This window comes from Narcine bancroftii, unplaced genomic scaffold, assembly GCF_036971445.1.
Source record: "Narcine bancroftii isolate sNarBan1 unplaced genomic scaffold, sNarBan1.hap1 Scaffold_111, whole genome shotgun sequence".
NCBI lineage: Eukaryota > Metazoa > Chordata > Chondrichthyes > Torpediniformes > Narcinidae > Narcine > Narcine bancroftii.
Genome location: NW_027211844.1, coordinates 804,950 through 830,070, shown reverse-complemented (window position 1 = coordinate 830,070; position 25,121 = coordinate 804,950).

Below are 25,121 nucleotides of genomic sequence, written 5' to 3'. Positions count from 1 at the left end.
AAAAAATTGTAGCATGAGAAAAAAAAAGATGAAAAAAAAACTTTCTCGATGGAGATAAACCTTCACCAAATATCAACTAACTTCACATCTATCATCATATTAGTCACATAAACTGCCATCTTAAAACAAAATTCCAACCTCATTAAACATTGTACAATTCAAATTTGGTACTCTTCCACCATTTTTCCATTTTAACCTTGAATAATTATCCAATAAAAGCTCCAATACCACATTTAAATATCCCCAATCATTACGTTAAAATTCAGATATCCAAATAATAAAAACACATCTACAACGAAATCTATATCTTCAACAAATGGAGCATAAACCACAAACAAAATTCAAGCCTCATTAAGAATTGTACAATTCAATTTATAACTTTCACCATTATTCCCTTCGTTCTATAACTAAAATAGCAAAATAATATACACCAGAATTACCACTCCTTTCACCTTAAAGTTAAAGAAAAAATATTTAAAAAAACGTATCCATCCCATTCACATTTAAATTTCAAATATTCCTTATCTACTGAATAAACTTTACAAAAAAAACCACATCAATTTTTAGTTTTTTAAACAATCAAATATTTTCTTATGCTTTTTTTTATAAACACAAAAGAAAACCCTTAACTCTTTCATCTAATAACACAAAAAAAGGAAAAAAAAAACAGGTAGGAGGTTAAAAATACCCCCTGCCGTCTAAACCGTGCAATGCGGTAACTCCCAAAAAAAATGGGTGTGAGATAACTCACACGTAGCAGATGAATTTCAGGAAATAGTGCCCATCCAGTTCTCTCCCCCAATTCTCACTTCATCTTAAACTAACATCATCATTATTTAATATTCCTTTTTTTAAAAAAAAACATTAAAAAAAAAGAACAACTCTTCTTTTAATCAGCTCCAACTGCCGAGTCACCATTACAACCATTCCTTCTTGGAGCACGGCTCTTTTCTTCCATCTCTTGTCTCCTTAGAGATCGCGGCGACTACGTCTCTGTTGAAACCGAGCCATTGGCAGCTCTTGAGCAAATGCTATAGCTTCCTTTGGAGAATCAAAGAACTTTGGTTGGCAACCATCTTGAAAAACCTTCAAAACAGCTGGATATCTAAAGGTTGCCTTATAACCTTTCTTCCACAACAACTCTTTAGCAGGGTTGAATTCCCGTCGTTGGAACATAACTTCTTGTCTCAAATCCGCATAGAAGAAAACTCGATTATTTTGAATCATCAAGGGTGATTTTCTCTGTTGTGCATTTCTAATAGCCACTCGTAAAATTATTTCTCTGTCGTAATAATTCAAGCAACGAACCAAAACAGGTCTTGGACTTTGACCTGAAATAGGTCTTCTACGCAAGGCTCTGTGAGCACGTTCCAGTATTATACCTTCCGGGAAATGTTCTTGACCCAGCACCTGCGGAATCCATTCAGTAAAACATTTTCTTTGGTCTGGTCCCTCCATTCCTTCCGGCAAACCAATAATCTTTATATTGTTCCGTCTGGATTGGTTTTCCAAACAATCAATCTTTTTCACCAAATTTTTATTTTGAGTTTGTAAGTCTTTGACCATTTTGGTCACATCTGAAACATGATCTCGTATTTCGTCTATATCCTCTTCACACGAATTAAATTTATCTCTCACTTCAAGCTTAAAAGCTCCAAACTCAGCCACCTGTTGAGAATGTATTTTCACCACAGAGTATTAAACCTAGTACCAAGTTCAGTCATAATCTTGGATAATCCCTGCATTGTATAAGATTATTTAGATTCAAGATTCACAAGAATCTTTTCAATTGGAAGAGATTTTGGCTCAACAGATTCCTGCTTCTTCTGCATAACCAAAGGGTCTTCTGTTGCTTCCTTCATTCTGGTTGCCTTCCTTGTAGTATAGCTGCGTGTGGAAACCCCAGCCACAGCCTCTCCAGCAATGACTGGAGGACGCTAGCCGGGGTTTTCCCCAGTCCATAATGTATTAATTTCTCCCAGTACATCAAGTTGTATAGGTTCTTTTATCTCAAAAGGTGCAGTTTGCAGCGCCACCGCTACAGTTGACAGATGCCTTTCACCAGCCGGTGTTTCAGCTAGTAATACTTCAGCTGATGATACTACAAGCGGTTCATTCATAACAATGCCGTCAGATGCTACTGCGCATGTGCAAACCTGAGTAACTCTTTGTTCTAAAGGCTGTTTGGCACCCTCTTTAGGGGGCTCTACCGATGTAACCTAGAGCTCTGCATCCGAACACTGTACCTCTCTCCTGGGATCCATTTCACGCTGAGTCCCAGTGTCTTTTCTACAGGTAGGCTCCAAAACTTGAACTTTTGGAAAATGTAGTTTTCTGATGATCTGTTGTCATTTTTTTTGCTCTTTTTCACCAATTGTACTATCAGAAATTAAATTAACAACACTGAAGTTATCTAAACTTTTAAAGAATTTTAACGGGCATTTCTAGACAAAACATTAAGATAGAGTCAGGAGAGAACTGGAAGGCACGTCTGATCCTTACGCCATCTTGCCACGCCCCCCGTGGCCCACATCATGCGGAGAAAGGTAAAGACATTACCTGGGACAATGAGGATTTGGAGGCGTTCCAGAAGGCCAAGGATGCACTGGCCAACACAACCCTTGTGGTACACACCAGGCCAGAGACACCCACCACTCTCTCAGTAGATGCTTCCAGCACAGCAGTTGCGGGTGCACTGGAGCAATTCATCAAAGGGGAATGGCAGCCCCTGTCCTTCTTTAGCAGACACCTCTGGCCACCTGAACTCAAATACAGCGTCTTTGACTGAGAGCAATTGGTGCTGTACCTGGCAGTCAGGCACTTAAGGTATTTTTGGAAGGTAGACAATTCAGTGTCTTCATGGACCAGAAGCCATTAACTTTTGCCTTCCATAAAGTGTTGGACCTGTGGTCGGCCAAGCAGCAGTGACTCCTCTCCTATAAGTCTGAGTTCACTACAGACATTCAACAAATCATGGGTGACGCACTGCCCCATCCCCGCAATCAAGTCGATCAAGGCCCTGTCCCAGTGAATAGACTACTTAGCCCTCGGCAGGGGACAGCAGGACAGCAGTGTCCAGGCTCAGGCTGGAGGATGTTAACATCGACCCTGGTAAGTAGACCACATTCCAATGGCAAACCCCACCTCATCGTGCCGACAGCATGGAGATGGCAGTTTTATGATGAGGTGCACAACATGACGCACCCGGCCATCAGTACTGTCAAAATGGTGGTCAATAGGTTGGTCTTGCTGAGCCTCCAGAAACAGGTTGTCAGTGGGCCAAGGCCTGCACACTCTGCCAGATGACCAAAATGCAGACATACGTGAAGGCACCATGCCAGACATTCGAGCCAGCACCACATAGGTTCAGCCACATCTACAATGACATTGTAGGGTCACTACTGGCCTCCCACGGGATGAGTTACCTTCTTACCATGATTGCCTGCTCCATGAGGTGCCCCGAGGCGGTCCAGCTGACTGACACAACCACTTGTGTCCTCCATTAAATTGGAAGCGATAATAAATATAAAGGAAAGTTTGATAATAAATAGTCTCCCTTGCAGTTGGGGTACAATGTATTTCTTAAGATCAGAGGAATCCTGGAGCCAAGACAAAGTGATCCTGTGTTTACCAAGGATTTGATTGAGTTGTGGGGTAGTTGTAAGTGGAAGGGCCGAAAGGTCTCCTGTTTCTTCCACTGCCTTTGTTTTCTGTCTTGCGATGCTGATTGGGTTCACCTGTGTGTTCGCTCGCTCGCTGATTGGTTGCTTCAGTTGCGCGAGCCAATGGGTTGATACAGTGAGGTCGCTATTGGATTGGATGCTGAAGTCGGGTTGGATTGATGGGCGGGTTCGCGGGCTGATTGGCTCTTGCTGTGAGGAGGCGGGACGTTGGCGGCGGCGTCATCTGCTCGGGGTCCGTCGCGTCGCCGCGGGCCTAAAGGGAAGAAGTTTCCAGCAGCGCCGGGATCTTCCTCAGCCACACGGTCCAGGGAAAGCGGGCGACCCGCAGCCCGCCGGGCCCCACCTGGGAGTGGCCGGTACCGGCGGGGTGTTTGGGTGGAGCCGAGGCATCGGTGCAGGGGGCGGGGAGGGGGATGAGGGAGAGGGAGGGGGATGGGAGGGGAGGGAGCCCGGAGGGGGCGGAGCAGGTCAAGGAGGGGAGGGGGCGGGGCCAGGGGAGGGGTAAGGGGGAGTTGGAGGGCGAGGGGGAGGCTGGGCAAGCAGGGTGAGGGGAGGGGAGGGGAAGAAGGGCAGGGGGAGAAGGGCCGGGGGAGAAGGGCCGGGGGAGAAGGGCCGGGGGAGAAGGGCCGGGGGAGAAGGGCCGGGGGAGAAGGGCCGGGGGAGAAGGGCCGGGGGAGAAGGGCCGGGGGAGAAGGGCCGGGGGAGAAGGGCAGGGGAGTGCCCGTCCCCTCTCTGTGTGCGTTGGCTTCCTCCTGCCCTCCACCCCCACAATTTAATGGTTCCATTTCTGACCTTCTCTTCCTCATCTTTCCTTGATGAAGGGACAAACCCACAATGTGTTTGATGTCTCTTTCTCTTTGCTCTATGCCTGTTTGACCTGCTGACTCTCTCTAACCCTAAGGCTTTACCCCCTCATCTTTCGCTGGTTGAACCCAACAGAGCTGGAAGAGCTCAATTCGTGAAGGGTTGTATCTGGATTTGAGTCATTTGACACCCTGTAGATTTCTTTTAATTGTGGCTCAAATGCAACAGAAGGATTTTGAAACCTTGTCATCGGTCCTCTTTCAAACTCGTCTGAATTTCTTGGATGAAAAAACATTGCTCTGAAACTTACTCTGCGAGAGTTTATTTTCCTCTCTTGCATGGAGGTTTCAGAATCTGTTCCACATGATGAATCTGTTCTCTTTTCAAAGAGACAGTGGAGTGGCTATTTTCTTCCACCAAGATTTCATCAACCCAGTTAAGGGCTGAACTAAGTCACCATTTAAAAATGGTTATGTTGCAAATGCAAGATTACTTTGGCTTTATTCATCAAAAGTGGCCATTTCCATGGTCACAACGAGGCTGCTCTCTTGATCTCAAAGAGACGGTTAGAAATGGTCTTCCTCCTTCAAAATCCACTTGTTACTCCTGGTCAAAGGAGAAGACGATGTAACTGTACCTTCTCTGACAACTGTATCTTCAATCCTCTCTTCCCCACATCATGGACAACAACTTCTGCTTCTCGTTTGTAATGTTTCTCCATAATGGCTCATCCCATGTCACGTGCCGTCATTTCTGCCTTTGAAGTCCATTCAGCCTCTTCAAAAGTATGAATCATGAGCCAATGGACTCCAGCCTGTCTGTGCAGGTACTTGAATCAAGAACTCGCTTATTGGAACAGCTGCCATCTCTCAGCACTCTATTGACTTAGTTTCAATTTTAAGAACACAGATAATCAACAGATGGTCTCTTGATTTGATCAGCTGTCTTTCCTGACAACACAAATTCTTCCGTTTTTAATAAAGCAAACACTCCAGTATCTCAAGGACCATCATGAAGGTTTTCCTCTTTCGGTTTCAGATGCTGAATGAGCAGACGTTTCATCTCCGTACATGGCTTGCCTTCTGGCGTCTCAAAGGATTGTGTGTGTGACCCTGAATCCAACCCACAAAATAACTTGATAATATATATAAACTATTGTAACTTTAAAGATTAATATTCGCAAAAATTGGTCCATGATAATCCAATGGCATCTTCAAACAATAATTTTCATTGGTAAAGATTAATAACAACACTTTTTACTTCACTCTAACTCTACTTTGCACAAATATGTGTGTGTGTGTGTGTGTGTGTGTGTGTGTGTGTATCAAAACCAAAACCATTGCAATTCAGGCAGTGTCCATCTTTTTTTCTTCCTACAGTCGACAATCATCTCCTTGGTTTTGGTGGCATTGAGTGCGAGGTTGTTGTTGGTCCATGATTGAACCCTGCTTTCAATCTCCCTCCTGAATGCTGACTCGTTGCCCTCCTCATGCAGCTCATGACTGTGCTATCATCAGTGAATTTGTAGATGGTGTCGTCATACCAAGCCATGCAGCTATAGATGTAAAGCGAGTCGAGCAGGGGTGAAATATGCAACCCTCTGGTGTTTGGGAGCTGATGGAGATTTTGGAAGAGTTGTTCTTGACAATCCACACTAATTTGGGCCTGGAGATGAAGAAATTCTGGATCCAATTGCACAGTATGTTATGGAGTCCCAGGACTTTGGAATTTGCTCATCAGCTTTGATGGGAGGATGGTTTGGAATGCCAGACTCTAGTCAATAAAGAGCATTCTGATGGATTCACCTTTGTCGTCTGGATGTTTCAGGGTTTTGGCAGAGCCAGTGAAGATGGCATCTGCCATAGGTCTGGTAAATTGGAATCGATCCATGTCGCCCCTTGGACAGGAGTTGATGTACTTCAACACCATCCCCTCAATCCACCTCATCACTGGATGTGAGTGTCACTCGTTAATCATCATTTAGGTAGGTTACCCCACTCTTTGGAACTGGTATGTTTGATGCCTATTTGAAACAGGTGGGTGCCACACCCTGTCAGAGTGAGATGTTGAAGATATCCATGGCCAGTTGGTCAACACAGGTTATCAGTCCTCTGCTGGGTTCTCCATCCAGGCTTGATCCTTTCCTTTGATTCACTCTCCTGAAGGCAGCCCATATTGTCATCTTTGGTTACTGATAGCAGCGGATCATCAAGAGATGTAGTGGGGGAAGGGGGATTTGCGATGGTTCTTCCCTGTACTAGTGGTCAAATCAGGTGTTGAAGGCATTGAGTTCATGTGGAGTGAGGCTTTGCCGTCTCCCACTGCACCAGATTTGTTTTTGTAGCACTTTATGTCATTTAGGCCCCTGTCACAGCTGACGGGTATCCTTTGTTGTTTCCATTCTCATGCTGAATCTCCACTACCTGCGAGATGGCTTTCCATGGTTCGTATTGGCTCCTTGTGTATCTGTATCTCCAAACTGTGATTTGGCTCTCAGCAATTTCTGGATATTGTTGTTCATCCAGGATTTCTGGTTGAGAAAACTCCCTGAACAATTTGGTGGGGACACCCTTGTCCACAGCTGTTTTGATAAAGTTCGCTATGGTCCTGGTGCAGTCATTCAGTTCCTCAGGTGAGTTCTTGAACACGATCCAAACCAGGGTCTCGAGGCAGCCCTGCAGCTGGCTTCCCCTCCCGTGACCACCTTCTGGTTGTCCTGATCTAATAAGTGTTGTGAGCAATTTTAGGCCCCATTTCTAAGAGAGGATGTGATGGCCCAGAGGTGGTTTACAAGAATGATCCTGGTGATGAGAGGAATAATGTTTGAGGAGCATTTGATGGTTCTGGGCCTGGACTCGCCCGAGTTTAGAACAATGAGACAGGACCTCATTGAAATCTGATGAATAGTGAAAGGGCTGGATGGAGAGGATGTTGCCATTCGTGGGAGAGTTTAGGATCAGTGGGCACAACCTCAGAATAAAAGGATGTCTGTTTAAAACTGAGATGGAGAAACCTTTTCATCTAGAGCAGTGATTTTCAAACTCCTTCTCCACCCCACCCCCACCCCCACCCCCACCCCCCGGACCATATTCTACTTAATCCTTATGCCAGAAGTGCTCTGTTAGTAAGGGATTACTTAAAGTGGGAGGTGAGTGGAAAGAAAGTTTGCAAACCACTGTTTTAATTGTACCTCATTGACTTGTTCTGTGCGTGGTTTCATAACTCCCGAGGAAATGGGCCAATGACAACTTTTCTCAAGGAAAATTTTTCCTTATTAATTGGGTCTTCGCAGTCTTTCTCAGCCTTTTTTCCCATTCATATGCCACTTTAAGCAATCTCTTACTCAATTTTTCTACACTCCAAGGAATAAAGTCCCAACCTGTTCAACCTTTCCCTGTAGCTCAACTCCTGAAGATCTGGCAGCTTCCTAGTAAATCTTCTCTGCACTCTTTCAATCTTACTAATACCCTTCCTTTAGCTAGGCGATCAGAACTGCGCACAATATTCCAAATGTGGCCTCACCAACATCTTATGCCATCTCACCATAACTTTCCAACTCTTATTTTCAATATGTTAATTAATGAAGGCCAAGATGACAAAAGCTGTCTTTAGAACCCTGTCTTCTTGTGACACCACTTTCATGGAATCATGTAACTGTGTTTTATCTCTTGCTGCCGATTGGTATAACTTCTCTGTTCAATTTCATAATGTTGGCTTCTGGACTATTTTATTGTGCCCTTGATCTCGAGCACACATGTCAAACTCTGGCAAGCGGGCCAAATGTGGCCCGCGATATAATTATATTTGGCCCGCAAGATCATTTCAAAAATGTATTAGAGGTGGCCCACCGATGCTGTTTTTTGGTAATGTCACCCCCACCATCCTCCACCTTCATTGCACATCCTTCCCCATTGTAACACGAGAAATTGTAACACGAGAAGTCTGTCGATGTCATCAGCCGGCAAGCCGGTTGGAACGCTCCGCGCACAACCAGTCACTTCTCCCACCTGTCGAGCGGTGTGGCGGATTGGCGAGTGCCTGTGATTTCCTGTCGGCGCGAAGGGCATGGCAGGCTGCGTATGGCCCCTGGGAAGCGCGAGCCCCGCGCGACTGGCACCGGACAACACTTCCACAGCACAAGCGCACTTCTCCCGGTCGCCACGGCCTTCAGCGCTTGCACCCGCGCGGACCCCAGGGACGGCTGGTTCGGCCCTGCACATGAAGAGAGAGATGGTGGCTGTCCGCAAAGGCTGATCAGCACCGCACTGGGCCTGAGTGGGTGGGTAAGCAGGGGTAGGCAGAGGGTGTAGGTGAGGAGTAATGGGCAGGGGAAGTTATGGTGGTGCGAGGGGCAGTTAGAGGGAGGGATGAGTAGAAGGAGGGGTGGATAGGGAAGAGGTAAAAGGGAAGGGGCAGGGCGAGTAGGGGAGGGGTGATTAGAGGGTGAGAGACGGGTAGAGGGAGGAACAGGTTGAGGGGAGAAGCAGTAGAGGGGCGTGTAAAGGATGGGGTAGGTAGAGGCAGAGCGAGTGGAGTGAGGGGTGAGTAGAGGTTGGGTAAATGACTGGTTAGGTAGAGGGATGGTGGGTCGAGGGTGAATAGAGGCCTAGAGCCTGAGGAGTGAGCAGGAAATGCTGAGTCCTGATGCAGGCCAAAATGGACACAGCATTACATATGTTGAAAGAAGAGAAAAGATACAGATGTTGTTGAAAATTTTCAATAAATATTTAGTTCGGCCCTCGACTTAGTCCAAGTTTTTAATTTTGGCCTTCTGTGAATATGAGTTTGACACCCCTGATCTAGAGAGTACTGGCAGGGCAAAACAATTTTGTTTTCTTTTGTCAGGTCAAATTTTGTCACATTGATCCAAAAACAAGTATTTTCACCATTCCTTCATTTCAGATTCTCTGCAGCTGTGGTATTGTACCTCACAGTGACGGCATCATGTTTGTCTTGTTTATCCTTTACCCCTCCATCCAGACAGATGTGTTGATCAATGAGTGGACTCCACTAATCCAGCACCACTGCCATTTCTGCTGCTCGGGCTTTTCATCCCACATATTCAGTTTGTTATTTCCCCTCTTCTTTTTCTCAGCAAAGAGAATCAGGTTTGTTTGATCATCTTTCTGAATCCCAGTGAAAGGTTATCGACCTGAAGGTTTTAACTCCGATTATTTTTCCAGTAGATGACCTGCTGAGTATTTCCAGCATTGAGATTTTATTTTACTTTCTTGGTGTATTACTGAGTACTTTGAATGGGAGAAGAAATGTGGGTTGGGTTTAAGTGGAGAAGTCTCGATCATGGAGTGGATTTAGAAAAATAGACATAAAAGGGGAGGGTGCATGGAAATAGTTAATTCATCTTTTGAAATTGTTTTTTGAGCTATGATTGTTTTCTGATGTACGCGCAGTGTTCAGAATTAAAAATTTATTGTGATGAACATGTCAGAAAATTTGTCGTTTTGTGGCAACAATACAGATGCAAATATTGATCTAAATTACATTTTAAAAAAAGAAATCCATTTGTGCAAAATGAAGAGTAAGTGAGGGAGTGACTGTGGTTCCTTGTCCATTCAAAAATCTGATGGCAGAGGGGGAGAAGCTGTGTTTGTACCATTGGGTGTTCGTCTTCATGCTCCTGGACCTGTTTCCCTGGTGATCACAGTGTGAAGTACGCCTGGTCTGGGTGGTGAGGGTCCTTGAGGATAGAGGTTGTTTTCTTGAGACTCTGCCTCTTGGAGAAATCCTTAATACATGGGCGAAGGATGAAAGGGGAAAAGTTTAGTGGAAACATGAGGGGGAGCTTCTCCACACAAGGTGGTGGGAAAGTGGAACAAGCTGCCAGCTGCATGAGGAAATGTGAGCTCAATGTTAGCAATGAAGAGTTTGGACAAGTTCAGGGATACGAGGGAGATGGAGGGTGATGGACTGGTTGCTGGTCAGTGGGACATGGCAGAATAAGAGTTTGGCACAGACTAGAAAAGCTGAAGGGCCTGTATCGGTGCTGTTATATTCTGTGAATCCATGGAGTGATGCACTGGGTCGTACATCTACAACCCGACAAAACTACCATGGTGCCTGCACAAAAGCACACAATATGCAGCATGTAATGATCAAATGAATAAACTAAATAAATATATGTAGAGGGCCAAGAGGGCACACAGCCCACGTTGTGAACCGTCGGTGACGCGGTTCTCCGACGTCGCGCAATACCATAAAACAGACCACTGGGCACTCACCCATTTAATGGACCACACGTGCACGGTGCTGCATGCTGAGGAACGGCACGTTGATCTATGGTGTCTTCTACGGGTAGGTACAGGACATTCACAGGGCTTAATTTAAACCTGCTTGTTCCATGGATCGATAGCAAACTCTTAATAATGTCTCACCATGTCTCATTTGGCAGCCTATAATATACCCCAATAATAGTACCCTCATCCTTCTTATTTTTTCATTTTACCCACACTGCCTCCCTCGATGAGCCCTCCTTTATCTTTCTCTGGATTCTAGCTGTTGTAAGCCAAGAAACATTTTTGTAAATCTTCTCTGCACTCTCTCCATCTATCTATATCCTTCCTTTGACAAATGAGTCCAGAACTGAACACAATACTCCAAACCTGGCCTCACCAATGCCTTCAACAGTCGCAGCATCATTTTCCAGCTGTACTTTATGCTACCTGGCAATCCACCTTCAAGGAATTCTGTACCGTAACTCCAAGATCCCTCTGTTCCTCTGCATTCCTCGATGCCCTCCCCTTAACTGCATAGGTCTTATTTTGGTTATATTTTTCTGGAATGCAGCAACTCACACTTGTCAACATTAAATTCCTTCTGCCATCTTTCAGTCCACTTTTCCAAACAAACCAAATCCTGTAATCTAAGAAAACCTTCCTCACCATCCACCACTCCCCCTATTTTCATAACATCTGCATATTTGCTAACTCAGTTAACCATCCCATTTCATTCCCCAACCACAGATCGAACATTGCCCCCCCTGTAGTGGGCATCTCCACATACTGCTGCAAAAAGCAGTCCTGAACACATTGTACAAACTCTAAGCCATCCTGCCCTCTCACTGACTGTGTTTCCCAATCGATGTTAGGAAAATTGAAATCCCCAACCAACACCACCCTATTCCTACTGCAGATGTCAGCTAATTTCTTGCACATTTGCTCTTCTAGTTCTCCCTTCCCATTTGCCAGACTATAATGTACCCCTATAATAGTACAACATCCCTCTTATTTTTTAGTTTTGCCCACACAGCCTCCCTCGATGAGCCTTCCAGTCTCTTGCCTGAGCACCGCTGTAATATCTTCCCTGACAAGTAATGCGGTATATAAAAGAAGTCTGTAAAGTTTGAATAAAGCAGTCTTGTGTTGACTAACGTGGGTATGTATATGACTTTAGTAGCTGTATTGAAGTTGCTGCCAGAAATGGTGAGCCCCGAATGCAAGATTCAGCCGAAGCTTGAATCTCCAGTGATCATGGACACAACGACTGCACCTGCTGCCACCACGGCTGCAGTTAAACCAGGTTCTGCCTATTTCTCCTGGAATTGACTAGACATGAGCATTTAAATATGGAGGGCCTGGGTGACAGGGATCCATCTGATCTAATGAATGAGATGCTCGTATTAGCAGATGGCCATTCTTATTGTTTACTTTTTGAGATTCTATTCCTGTCCAAACTCCCGGGTCGTTTCGCAATACCAATCGTTAACATGGATTTCTGCCATCCCCATGATGTAGCGTGGGAGGCTGACAGGCTCGATCATTCTCCAACGCATGTGTCTGCTCACAAACAGCCTCTTTGATCAGTAGATCCATCTCCCGTGTCCTACAAGCCTCCTATATCTGCAGTTCAGTTAAAGAAGGATGAGTGCACTGACAGGCGGTGAGAATGGTGTTTCTACCATCACCAATGGGGAAAAAAGCACATAGATGTGTCCCGCCATTTATCTATTAGAAAAAAAGGCAGGAAATGAAAAGAACGGCTGCCAGTTGGGGCCTCGACATCTGGCACAAGTACCGACTGGCCTATTGTATCTTCAAGACGACGCTGGTAAGTACAAATATCCTGCCAACCGGGGGGCGTGGCAAGATGGTGTAAGGAACAGACGTGCCTTCCAGTCTTCTCCTGACTCTGATTTATTGTTTTGTTTCTAAGTGCCTGTTAAAATTCTTTAAAATGATTTAAAATAGTAAGAGATGTTGAAATAATATTTAATGGTACATTTGTTAAATAAAAGTAAAAGAAAACACCAACAGATTGTTAAAAAATTACATTTCCCGAAATTATCTGAGCCTACCTGTTTACAAGAAGCCAGGACTCAGCGTGGAATGGATCCAGGAGAAGAAGTGCAGGATTCGACACTGGAGCTCCGCTCTGTACCGGTAGGGCTCTCTAAAGATGGCACTCGGCAGCCTTTAGAACAAAGGGCTGGCCGGGTGCGTGTATTTCAAACAACGCCCGCTGTGAGCGCTGTCACCGAGACTTTGACAGCTGAATCATCTGGGGCGCCGCCAGCTGGAGAGTTAAAGAGCCGACCTCCGATTGATATAGCGGTGGCGCTGCGAAATGCACCACCAGTCATGACATTTTCCCCAGGTATGGATATAATGGAGGCTTTTGATGACATATGGCTTAAGGATAAGGATAACCCTGATTATCAGCCTCCTGATATTGCTGAGGGGGCTGTGGCAGGAGTTTCTACACGGAGCCATACTGCAAGAAAGGCTGCTGAACCAAGGGAAGGGACAGAAGACCCTTTGGTTTCTCAGAAACAGCAGGATCCTACCATGTCTGAATCTACTTTTGCTGACATGATTGTTAAGAATCTTGAATTTAAGATGTATTCTTCAATGAAACAGCTCGGTAGCTCTATGTCCCAGGTCTATTCTAAGCTTAATGAATTGGTGAATGTCAATACTCAACTATGGAGCATTTAAACTTGAAACCACTGAAAGACTTGATATGTGTGATCAAGGTTTAGTTGATGTACAAGACCAACTGCAAGATGTAAACAAAACAATTGAAACATTGCAGATTCAGAATAAAAATCTAGCAAAAAAAGTTGATTATTTGGAGAACCAATCTAGACGGAACAATGTAAAAATTGTTGGTTTGCCAGAAGATATAGAAGGGCCAGATCTAAGAAAATTCTTTACCAAATGGATTCCACGAGTGTTAGGGCAAGATAAGTTCCCTGAAGGTTTAATATTGGAACGTGCTCACAGAGCTTTAAGAAGGAAACCTTTTTCAGGACAGAATCCGAGACCTGTTCTGGTCCGTTGTTTAAATTATTGTGATAGAGAGACAATTTTACGTGTGGCTATTAGAAACGCTCAGCAAAATAGATCTCCTTTGATGGTCCAGAATAATCGTGTTTTTTTTAATCCGGATTTGAGTCAAGAAATTATGTTTCAACAACGTGAATTTAATTCTGTGAAAGAGTTGTTGTGGAAAAAAGGATACAAGGCAACTTTTAGGTACCCCGCAGTATTGAAGATTTTTCAGGATGGATATCAGCCAAAGTGTTTTGATAATCCTAAAGAAGCTATGGACTTTGCTCAATCTTTACTGATCACGCAATTTCAAGAACGACGTAGTCCTCCTCGGTCTCCAAAGAGAGTGGAGACACAAGATGGGAATCAGATTGCAAGAAGAAATGGAAACAATGGTGGTCGAAGTGATAAAATTGATTAAAACAAATACATCTTTTTTTTTGGAAGATCTTAGTCATTAATGATAGTTTAATATGAAATGGGAGTTGGGAGAGGGAACTGGGTGGGCACTATTTTCCAGAAGTCGTCAGCTATGTGTGAGTTATCTCACACCCAGTATTTTGTGGGAGTTACCGCATTGTGCAGTTTAAACAGGAGGGGGTAGTAGTAACCTCCTGCCTGTTTTTTTTCTTAATTTTTGGGTTAAGGAGTGAAGTTTTTTTATTACTTTTTTTTAAATAATTTTTTTTCTTTTTTTTAATTTGTTTTTGATTGTAGTTTTAAGAGGGAATAAGAGGAAGGGTTCTTTTTCTTTTGGGGGGTTTCTTTTCTTTTTTTTCTTTTCTTCTTTTTCTTTCTTCTTTTTTCTTGGGTTAAGTTGTTGTAAGGAATGTCTAAATTGAAGTTTGCTTCTTTTAATGACCAGGGTTTAAATAATCCCATTAAGCATAAGAAAGTACTTGCTTACTTAAAAAAATTAAAAGTTGATGTGGCTTTTTTACAGGAAACTCATTTGTCAGATAAGGAACATTTGAAACTCAAACGTGAATGGGTTGGACAAGTTTTTTATTCTTCATTTAATTCAAAAGCAAAAGGAGTGGCAATTTTGGTGCACAAGAATTTACCATTTCATTTACAAAATGAACAGAAAAATGGTGGAAGATTATTAAAATTGAACTGTACAATTTTTAATGAAACTTGGACTTTGCTTGATGTTTATGCTCCGAATGTTGAGGATACAGCTTTTGTTGTCGATATGTCTTTATTACTTGGACAATCAAATTCTAATGTGATGAATGGGGGAGATTTGAATGTGGTATTGGAGCCTTTATTGGACAAGTATCCAAGAGTAATTAAGAAATCGAAGATGGCAGTTCAAGTAACTAATATGATGTCAGATTTGAATTTAGTTGATATTTGGCGAAGATTTAATCCTACAGAGAAAGATTTTTCTTTTTATTTGTCACGACATAATTCTTTTTCTAGAATTGATTATTTTTTAATTTCAGCACATTTGCAGGATAGGGTTACATCTGTGGATTATAAGGCAAGACTGGTTTCGGACCATTCATTATTATTAGAATATCAGAGTTGACAGGATGTTCAGAGAGCTCCAAGATGGAGAGTCAATACTATGTTACTGCAAAAAATAGAATTTATTAGTTAATTAAAACAACAAATTGAGGTTTTTATTAGTAATAATAATAATTCTGTTTCTAGTCAATTTGTTTTATGGGATGCAATGAAAGCTTTATTACAAGGTGAAATTATTAGTTATGCTTCTAAAGTAAAGAAAGAGAGAATTAAAGAGATTGAAGATTTCGAGAAAAAGATAACTGTTACTGAAAAATAATTTTAAAAAATGCTACTGAAACACAAAAGAATCAGTTAACTAATTTAAAATTTAAATATAATGAATTACAAACTTATCAGTTTGAATATTTAATGAACCGAACTAAACATAAATTTTATGAATGGGGTGAGAAAGCTCATAAAGTTCTGTCATGGCAGTTAAAAAAGGAACAATTATCTAAAATTATACCAGTAATTAGAAAGAAATCGGGTATTACTTTTAGTCAAAAGGAAATTAATGAGGAATTTTGTAATTTTTATTTAAAAATTATATACTTCGGAATGTAAAGATGTAACTGAGGATGCTATAGATTCTTTTTTTAAAAATATTAAATTGCCACAATTGAATCAAGAAGATAGACACGAGTTAGATAAATCCTTTACAGAAAAGGAAATAGAAACGGCGATAAGAGATATGCCAAATGGAAAGGCACTGGTGAAGATGGGTTTTAGATAGAGTTTTATAAAACTTTTTATGCTGATGTATTTCCTATATATAAGGATGTTTTACAACAAATTTATGACACTTTTCAATTACCCGAGTCTTGTTCCAATGCAATAATTACAGTTATACCAAAAAAAAGATAAAGTTCCTTTACAGGTTTCGCCTTATAGACCAATATCGTTGTTAAATGTAGATTTTAAAATTGTAACAAAAGCTATGACTAATCGATTAGCTCAATATTTGCCTAAAACAATACATAGTGATCAAACGGGATTTATAAAAAATAGATATGCATCAGATAATATTTTGCGTTTAATAACTTTGATAAATAAATCTAAATCTCTGATGAATTATCCAATAGTGGTTTCGCTGGATGCAGAAAAGGCTTTTGATAAAGTGGAATGGAAGTTTTTGTTTAAAGTACTTGAGAAATTTTGTTTTGGTTCTTCATTTATTGGATTGATAAAGGCTTTATATAATAGTCCGAAGGCAGAATTGCTGTCAATGGGCAGATTTCAGAATCTTTTAATTTAACAAGGTCTACTAGACAAGGATGCCCATTATCACCTGCTTTATTTGCTATAGTTATTGAGCCTTTGGCACAATTAATACATCAAAATGAAAATGTTAAATGCATGAGAGTTTTGAATGAGGAATATAAGATTAAACTATTTGCTGATGATGTTTTATTATATTTGGTGGATTTGGGAATTTCTTTACCAGCAATTCAAGCATGTTTAGAAATTTATGGTCAATTATCTGGTTATAAAGTAAATTGGACCAAAAGTGAAATTTTAACAATTTGTAAAAATGATTATTCAATGTATAAAAGTATTACAAATTTGAAGTGCACTACACAAATTAAATATTTAGGAATTAATGTTAATTAATTATCTTCCTTTAATAAAAAGGATTAAATTAGATTTGACTAGGTGGAAGGATTTGCCTTTGGGTCTATTAGGGAGGATTAATAATATAAAAAGGAATAATTTTCCCTGAATACAATATTTGTTTCAATCAATTCCTTATTTTTTAAATAAAAGTTTTTTTAAGGATCTATATAAAGCAATTAGAGACTTTTTATGGAAGGGAAAATTTCCGAGGGTAGCGATGAGAAAGCTGATGTGGGATTTTCAATTTGGAGGTTTAAGATTACCGAATTTTCATCATTATTATGAAGCAGCTCAATTTAAATTTCTTAGTGCATTAATGAATATGGATGATCCGCCCAGTTGAGCAAAGATAGAAATGGCGGTTAATTCAGAAAAATTTTCTCATAAGTTTTTGTTTCGATGGAATAAAAATTTATTACGAACTTATGATGTCCCAATATTGAAGCATTTATTAAATTTATGGACAAGTAAACTTAATAAATTGGGGCTCAAAAATAAATGGTCTGGACGATTGCCATTATATAACAATCAATTTGTTCCTTTTACAGTCTCCAAGATTACTTTGAAACAATGGGAAAGGAAGGGAATAAAAAATTTATCCGATTGTTTTTCTGTGGGATGTTTTTGTACTTTTGATGACTTACAAAGGAAATTCGGTATTAGTGGAAACTCTGTATTTGTGTATTATCAATTAAGATCTTTTGTAAAACAGATATATGGTCGACATATGATTTTATTGCCTGATTCTAATTTTGAGGAATATGTTCTTTCAATACCACAAAAGGGATATATATCTGATTTGTATTGTATTTTACAAGAAATTGATAGTAAAAAAGATTGGGATAAGGATAAGTTGAAATGGGAAAAAAAGATTTAGGTTTTATAATAGCTGAAGAAGCTTGGATGGAAATTTGTCAGAATAGTATTCGGAAATTGGTTAATGCTAGATTAGTGATGATTAATTACAATTTTATACATCAGTTATATTTAACACTGGAGAAACTAAAAGAGTTTGGATTGCTAAGTCGGATTGCTGTTTTCGTTGTGACCAGACAGTTAATACTTTTTTGCATGCTGTTTGGTTTTGTGATCGATTGCAACAATTTGGAAGGGTATTCAATCTATATTTAATAGTTTATATAATATTTGTCTTGTATTAGATCCTGGTATATTTTTATTAGGGAATCTGCAATCATTAATTGATTTGGGCCTACAAGATTATCAGATTTCTTTTATCTATTTAGCTTTAGCTGTGGCCAAGAAATGTATAGCTCTTACTTGGAAAGATAGAAATATATTCACTTTAGATAGGTGGTATTTGGAGATGAAGTTCTGTTTGACAATGGAAAGGAGATCTTTTTCAGTTCAGGATAGGATGTCTTTTTATAGGTTGAAGTGGACTCCGTTTGCTAAATATATGCATTTAAGTTTGATTTAAATATGTTTTTAAGTTTGATATTTTAGTATTGATAATTTTTTTTAATTTTTTTAAATTTTTTTTGATGTTAGTATCTTTATTTGTTATGTTTTATCTTTTTTGTGTAAGGGTTTTTTTAATATAATTATTGTGCATTTTATTAACTCTTCACTCTTTCACTCTTTATTTTGGGGGGGTTAGACTAACTTTAAGCTTGGTCATTAATGTTGTGTACTAATTTGGGGGGGAGTTTAGTTTATTTAGACTGCCGATGTAGTATTGTCATTTTTATTATCTTATGTTTAATCTTTTACTGTAACTTTTTATTTTATTCATGTTATAAAATCTTAAATAAAGTTTAAAAAAAAAGAGGGTACCCGGGCTCAGCACTCACCACCTCCACTGATGTCACCAAGCTGGGGGGCCCCTGGACCTTGAATGGCACCCACTGGGTAGGCGGCCACAGTGCCTACCCCTGGCTTCCTACCACCTGGTTGGGCTGCCATTTCCCCACATTCGAGGTGCCCTACATCTACTCTCTCGATGACCTAGGGGAGTACCCAGCCATTGGCGACCACTGCAACAAAAGGGCGTTGACTGCAGGTGAACTGTTTTCGATGATCGCCTTCCCCAAATATAGCACCGCATGGCTCTCCAATGAAATGACCCGGATGGCCACCCCCCAGGAGATGTTGGCCAACGAGACAGCAGTGTCCCTGCACCAAACAAAGGACACCATGACATGAAGAGTTGTGGAGCTGAAGGAGAGATGTATAGTGGCAATGCCAAATTGGATGGCCCTGGACTACCTGCTGGCGGCTGTGCTGTCATTGGCCAGGAGGGCTGCAGCTACATTCCCAAGGAATCCTCTAACATCACCCACCTGACTGACCACATTCGGGACTCGGTGGCCAAAATTCAAAAATCCTGGGACCAGATCCACCAGCATCACCACCTCATGGGGACCCTGGGGGCCATTTGGCTCCACGAGGGGCATTTGGGTGACTATCATTCACTGGGGGATTGCACTTATTTTTGTTATCATTGGTATAGTTATTCCATGATGTGATTATCAATTTTTATGCACCTTTGCATTGCCCCGTTAGACCTTCTTATTACTTGTTGTACTTTATTGGCAATCAGTGTGTCTTCCAAAGGGGTGGATTGTCATGGAGAGGCAGTGTCCACTACCTGGTGGCGCTGCTGTACTCCTGTTCGGTGGACATACTACCTGTCAATCCAGGTCAAAGACTCACTCCAAGCCATCAAAGTGACCCTTGCGATTGGCCCACCTAAATCACCAGGAGCTGCAGTTCATGCAGCCCGGCTAGACTCAGCCCTGACCTTCACCCAATTGACCCACCTAAACCACCAGGAGCTGCAGTCCAGGCAGCCTGGCCAGACTCAGCCCAATCCTTCACCCAATTGGCCCAGGTGAATCACCTCGACTGACCACTGCTGAGCCCCTGCACATGGCTTCGAGCATTGGCCACAGCAGTCAACGGGGTCCAGCCTTCCCCGAGTGATTGGCCCTCCCAGCACGGTCCCCCAGAATTATAAAGAACCATGTCCCCATTTGTTCTGCCTCTTTTAACTCATCGTGGCAAGGAAGTAGCACCTTCCACACTGGGTTGGGGTGAGTCTCGAGGTCAGCTAGGAAGAGCCGTGTCCATATCGGTCAAGGGGTGGGAGCTCCCAGTATCACCTTGATCCTGAATGTTCAATGTGTAAGTTTATGTAATTTTCCCCAAGCTCTGTCGGTTTCTCCCTCCTAATTAGAAGTGTATATTTACTCCCTGCGTACTCTGTGTATAGAGGTTTGCCTAACATATCGACCCTGTTGTCATGTTTCCATCCCCGAAATAAAAGTGTGCTTTGTACCTCCGCTTTGGTCTGATACTTAACCTTTGGGACCCACACGAACCCGACAACAATGGAGGAGGGGAAGCAAAGTATTTTATCAATAAATGGAGAGTCAAATCACTAGAAAAAAAGACAGATAGATCTGATCAGAATGTGGCAAGAAATTAATGTATGTTTAGGGAAAAAAGGTAGGGATCTCAAGAAAAGCACCAGTGTGTAAAAATGTGTTATTGCCTATGAACAGAGCGAATAGAATATTAAATTTGTGGGAAGGAGATTTTATAGACATCAAATATAATATGGGGAAAAGGATTTATATAAATCGAAACAAAATTGGAAAGAAGATTGAAATATACAAATTCACAAAGAAATAGGGTCAAGAATGTTTCAAGAGTGTTACAAATATGATTTATGCCAGTTATAAAAGTACAATTGTCTACATCAATCTGCTCTACTCCATATAAATTAAATGGACTTATCTCCAATTATTACGAGAAATATTTTCAATGTAATAAGGTGATTGAGACTTTTTTTCCCATTCGGTTTGGACCTTTGTAAAAGTGGAAGAATTTTGGAAGGATTTCAGTATATTATTAGGACAAATTATGAAGATAAAAAATCAAAAAGACGTGAGAATATTTGTGCTTGGTCAACTTTATGAAGCAGATACAAAACTGAAGTTGAATAAATATCAAACAAACTTTCTGAGTCTAGCAATAGCAGCAGTGAAGCAATGTGTAGCACTAACGTGGAGAGCAGAGAGTTCTGTAACGAGGGATGGGACATTGAAATGCAAAACTGTGTCACCATGTAACCACATAACCATTTACAGAGCAGAAACAGGCCATGTCAGCCTTTCGAGTTCGCACCGATTCACTAGAACAACTCCACTAGCTCAATCCTCCCACTCTCCGCCAATATCCCACCAACTCCCTCACCTCCATGTACACATCCAACCTTCTCTTAAATGACAGAAGGGACCCTGCTGCAACTATCTCATTCGGAAGAACATTCCATTCTGCCACAACTCTCTGAGTGAAGAAGCATCCTCTAATATTTCTCCTAATGTTTTGACATCTTACCTTTAACTCATGGCCTCTTGTTCCAACCTTCCCTTTCCTCGGGGGAATGAGTCTGTTAATGTCTCGTTTATCTATTCCTTTCATAATTTTAAATACCTCCATCAAGTCCCCTCTCAGTCGTCGACATTCCAATGAATAAAGTCCCAGTCTCCTTAATCTCTCCCTGTAATCCAGATGCTGTAAACCAGGCAACATCCTTGTAAATCTTCTCTGCACACTCTCCACCTTATCTATATCCTTCCTATAGTTTGGAGACTAGAACTGAGCACAGTACTCCAAACCTGGCCTCACCAATGCCTTTAACAGCTGCAGCATCACTTCCCAGCTCCTGCACTCTTTCTTTGGCTTGGCTTCGCAGATGAAGATTTATGCAGGGTAATGTCCACGTCAGCTGCAGGCTCGTTTGTGGCTGACAAGTTCGAAGCGGGACAGGCAGACATGGTTGCAGCAGTTGCAAGGGAAAATTGGTTGGTTGGGGTTGGATGTTGGGTTTTTCCTCCTTTGTCTTTTGTTAGTGAGGTGGGCTCTGCGGTAATCTTCAAAGGAGGTTGCTGCCCACCGAACTGTGAGGCACCAAGATGCACGATTTGAGGCGATATCAGCCCACTGGCGGTGGTCAATGTGGCAGGCACCAAGAGGTTTCTTTGGGCAGTCCTTGTACCTCTTCTTTGGTGCACCTCTGTCTCAATGCCCAGTGGAGAGCTCGCCATATAACACGATCTTGGGAAGGCGATGTTCCTCCTTTCTGGAGACGTGACCTACCCAGCGCAGTTGGATTTTCAGCAGCGTGGATTCGATGCTGTCGGCCTCTGCCATCTCGAGTACTTCGATGTTGGAGATGAAGTTGCTCCAATGAATATTGAGGATGGAGCGGAGACAATGCTGGTGGAAGCGTTCTAGGAGCTGTAAGTGATTCCGGTAGAGGACCCATGATTCGGAGCCGAACGGGGGTGTGGGATGACAACGGCTCTGTATATGCTAATCTTTGTGAGGTTATTCAGTTGGTTGTTTTTCCAGACTCTTTTGTGTAGTCTTCCAAAGGCGCTATTTGCCTTGGCGAGTCCGTTGTCTATCTTGTTGTCGATCCTTGCATCCGATGAAATGGTGCAGCCGAGATAGGTAAACTGGTTGACCATTTTGAGTTTTGTGTGGCCGATGGAGATGTGGGGGGGCTGGTAGTCATGGTGGGGAGCTGGCTGATGGAGGACCTCAGTTTTCTTCAGGCTGACTTCCAGGCCAAACATTTTGGCAGTTTCCGCAAAACAGGACGTCAAGCGCTGAAGAGCTGGCTCTGAATGGGCAACTAAAGCGGCATCATCTGCAAAGAGTAGTTCACGGACAAGTTGCTCTTGTGTCTTGGTGTGAGCTTACAGTACTCCAAACCTGGCCTTACCAATGCCTTTAACAGCTGCAGCATCACCTCCCAGCTCCTGCACTGTACACTATGATTTATGAAGGCCAGCAGACGATGTGTCTTCTTAACCACCCTATCTACCTGGGAATCCACCTTCAGTGAACTCTGTACCATAACTCCAAGAACCCTCTGTTCCTCTCCATTCCTCGACACCCTCTCCTTAACTGCATAGGTCCTAGTTTGGTAATTGTTTCCGGAATGCAGCTCCTCAAACTTGTCAACATTAAATTCCATCTGGCATCTTTCAGTCCACTTTTCAAAACAAACCAAATGCTGTAATCCAAGAAAACCTTCCTCACCATCCACCACTCCCCCTACTTTCGTATCGTCTGCATATTTGCTTTCCCAGTTAACCACACCATCATCCAAATCATGAATATAAATGATAAACAACAGGGGGCCCAATACCGATCCCTGAGGCACACTACTAGTCATAGGCTTCCATCCTGACATATAGTTGGCCACCATAACTCTCTGCTGTCTATCTCCCAGCCACCTCTGAACCCATCTCACTATCTATTAATCCCTAGTGATGAACCTTCCTAACTAACCTTACATGCAGTACCTTATCAAAAGCTTTACTAAAATTTAAATAGATCTCGTCAACTGTCCTACCTTCATCCAGTTTTCTTGTCACCTATTCAAAAAAACTCAAAAAGATTCGTCAAACATGACTTTCCCTTCACTAACCCATGCTGGGTGCCCCTGATCAATCACTGCCTATCCAGATATTTGTACATACTATCTCGAAGTATACCCTCCATAACCATCCCCACCACCAAAGTCAAACTTACTGGCCAATAATTACTTGGCCTGCACCTACTGCCTTTTTTGAACAACAGAACTACATTTGCAACCCTCCAATCCCGCGTCACCACACCCTCCTCCAGTGATCTTTGAAAAATCGCTGTTAGTGCCCCCACTATTTGTTCCCTGACCTCCCTTAAAGTCCTGCGAAATATCCCATCAGCACCAGGAGACTTATCCACCTTAATTGACCCCAGAAGCTCCAAAACTCTCGCTTTATTATTCCCTATCCTTTCCATAACTAAACCATTTGCCTCTCTTATCTTGTATAGCCCAATGTCTGCTTCCCTCGTGAATACAGATGAGAAAAATTTGTTCAATATTTCTCCATCTCATACGGTTCCTGACATAGTTCACTGGTCCCATCATCCAGTCGACCTATTCTATGTTTAACCTTCCGTTTACTGTTCACATATCTGAAAAAACCCTGAGGATTCACCTTCGCCTGATTAGCTATGGACACCTCATCCCTTCTTTTTGCCTGATCTCCTCAATCCCATGTTTTTTTATATTTGGTGTAGGTCTCCCTCTTTTCCCAAACCAACTTCTTAATTTCACCAGAAAACTACGGCTCCCTCGAACCTTTAGTCTTCCCCTTTGGCCTGATTGGAACATAAAGATCCTGTACTCTCAAATTCTCACCACTAAATGTCCCCCAAATTTTCTCTACATCATTTCCAGGAAAAAGTTCAGCCCACACAACTCTCTGCAAATCCCTTCTCATTTCTCCAAATCTGGCCTTCCCCCACTCGAAGACCTTCAACCTCGGACCCGACTTATCCCTTTCCATCATTAAGCTAAAGCTAATGGACCCATGATCACTGGATCCGAAGTTCTCCCTAACGCTCACCTCTGTCACCTGCCTCATTGCATTCCTAAACAACAGATCGAACACTGCTCCCACTCTAATTGGCGTCTCAACATATTGCTGCAGAAAGCAATCCTGAACACAATGCATAAATACTGAGCCATCCTGCCCTTTTACTGACTGCGTTTCCCAATCGATGTTTGGAAAATTGAAATCCCCAACCAACACCACCCTATTTCACTTGCATATCTCACCTATTTGCACATTTGCTCTCCTAGCTCCCTTTCCCCATTTGGAGGCCTATAATATACCCCATAATAGTAACTTCACCCTTCTTATTTTTCAGCTCTACCCACACTGCCTCTCTTGACGAGCCCTCCAGTCTATCTTGCCTCAGCATTGCTGTAATATCCTCCCTGACATTTATTGCCACACCTCCCCCTCTTAATCCACCAACTCTGTCACATCTCAAGCAGTGAAATCCTGGAACATTCAACTGCCAGTCACCACTTTCTTTCAACCACGTCTCGCTAATGGCCACAACATCATAATGCCACATGTCAATCCACACCTTTAGCTCATCCAGCTTCCTTACTACGCTCCTCACATTAAAATAAATACAACTCAGGGATCTCCTACATCCTACCTTCTGAATATCCTCCTTTCTACTATTCTCACAATTTTCACTGCAACATCTGTTTACGACTTCCTGCTTTTCCTCCCTCAAATTATTTAAACTTGTCCCTTTCCTTATCCTACTAACCCTCACCCTATAACTCTTGCCCTTTTTCTTTTTTCCCTACAGAGGTTGACACCACACCTCTGCC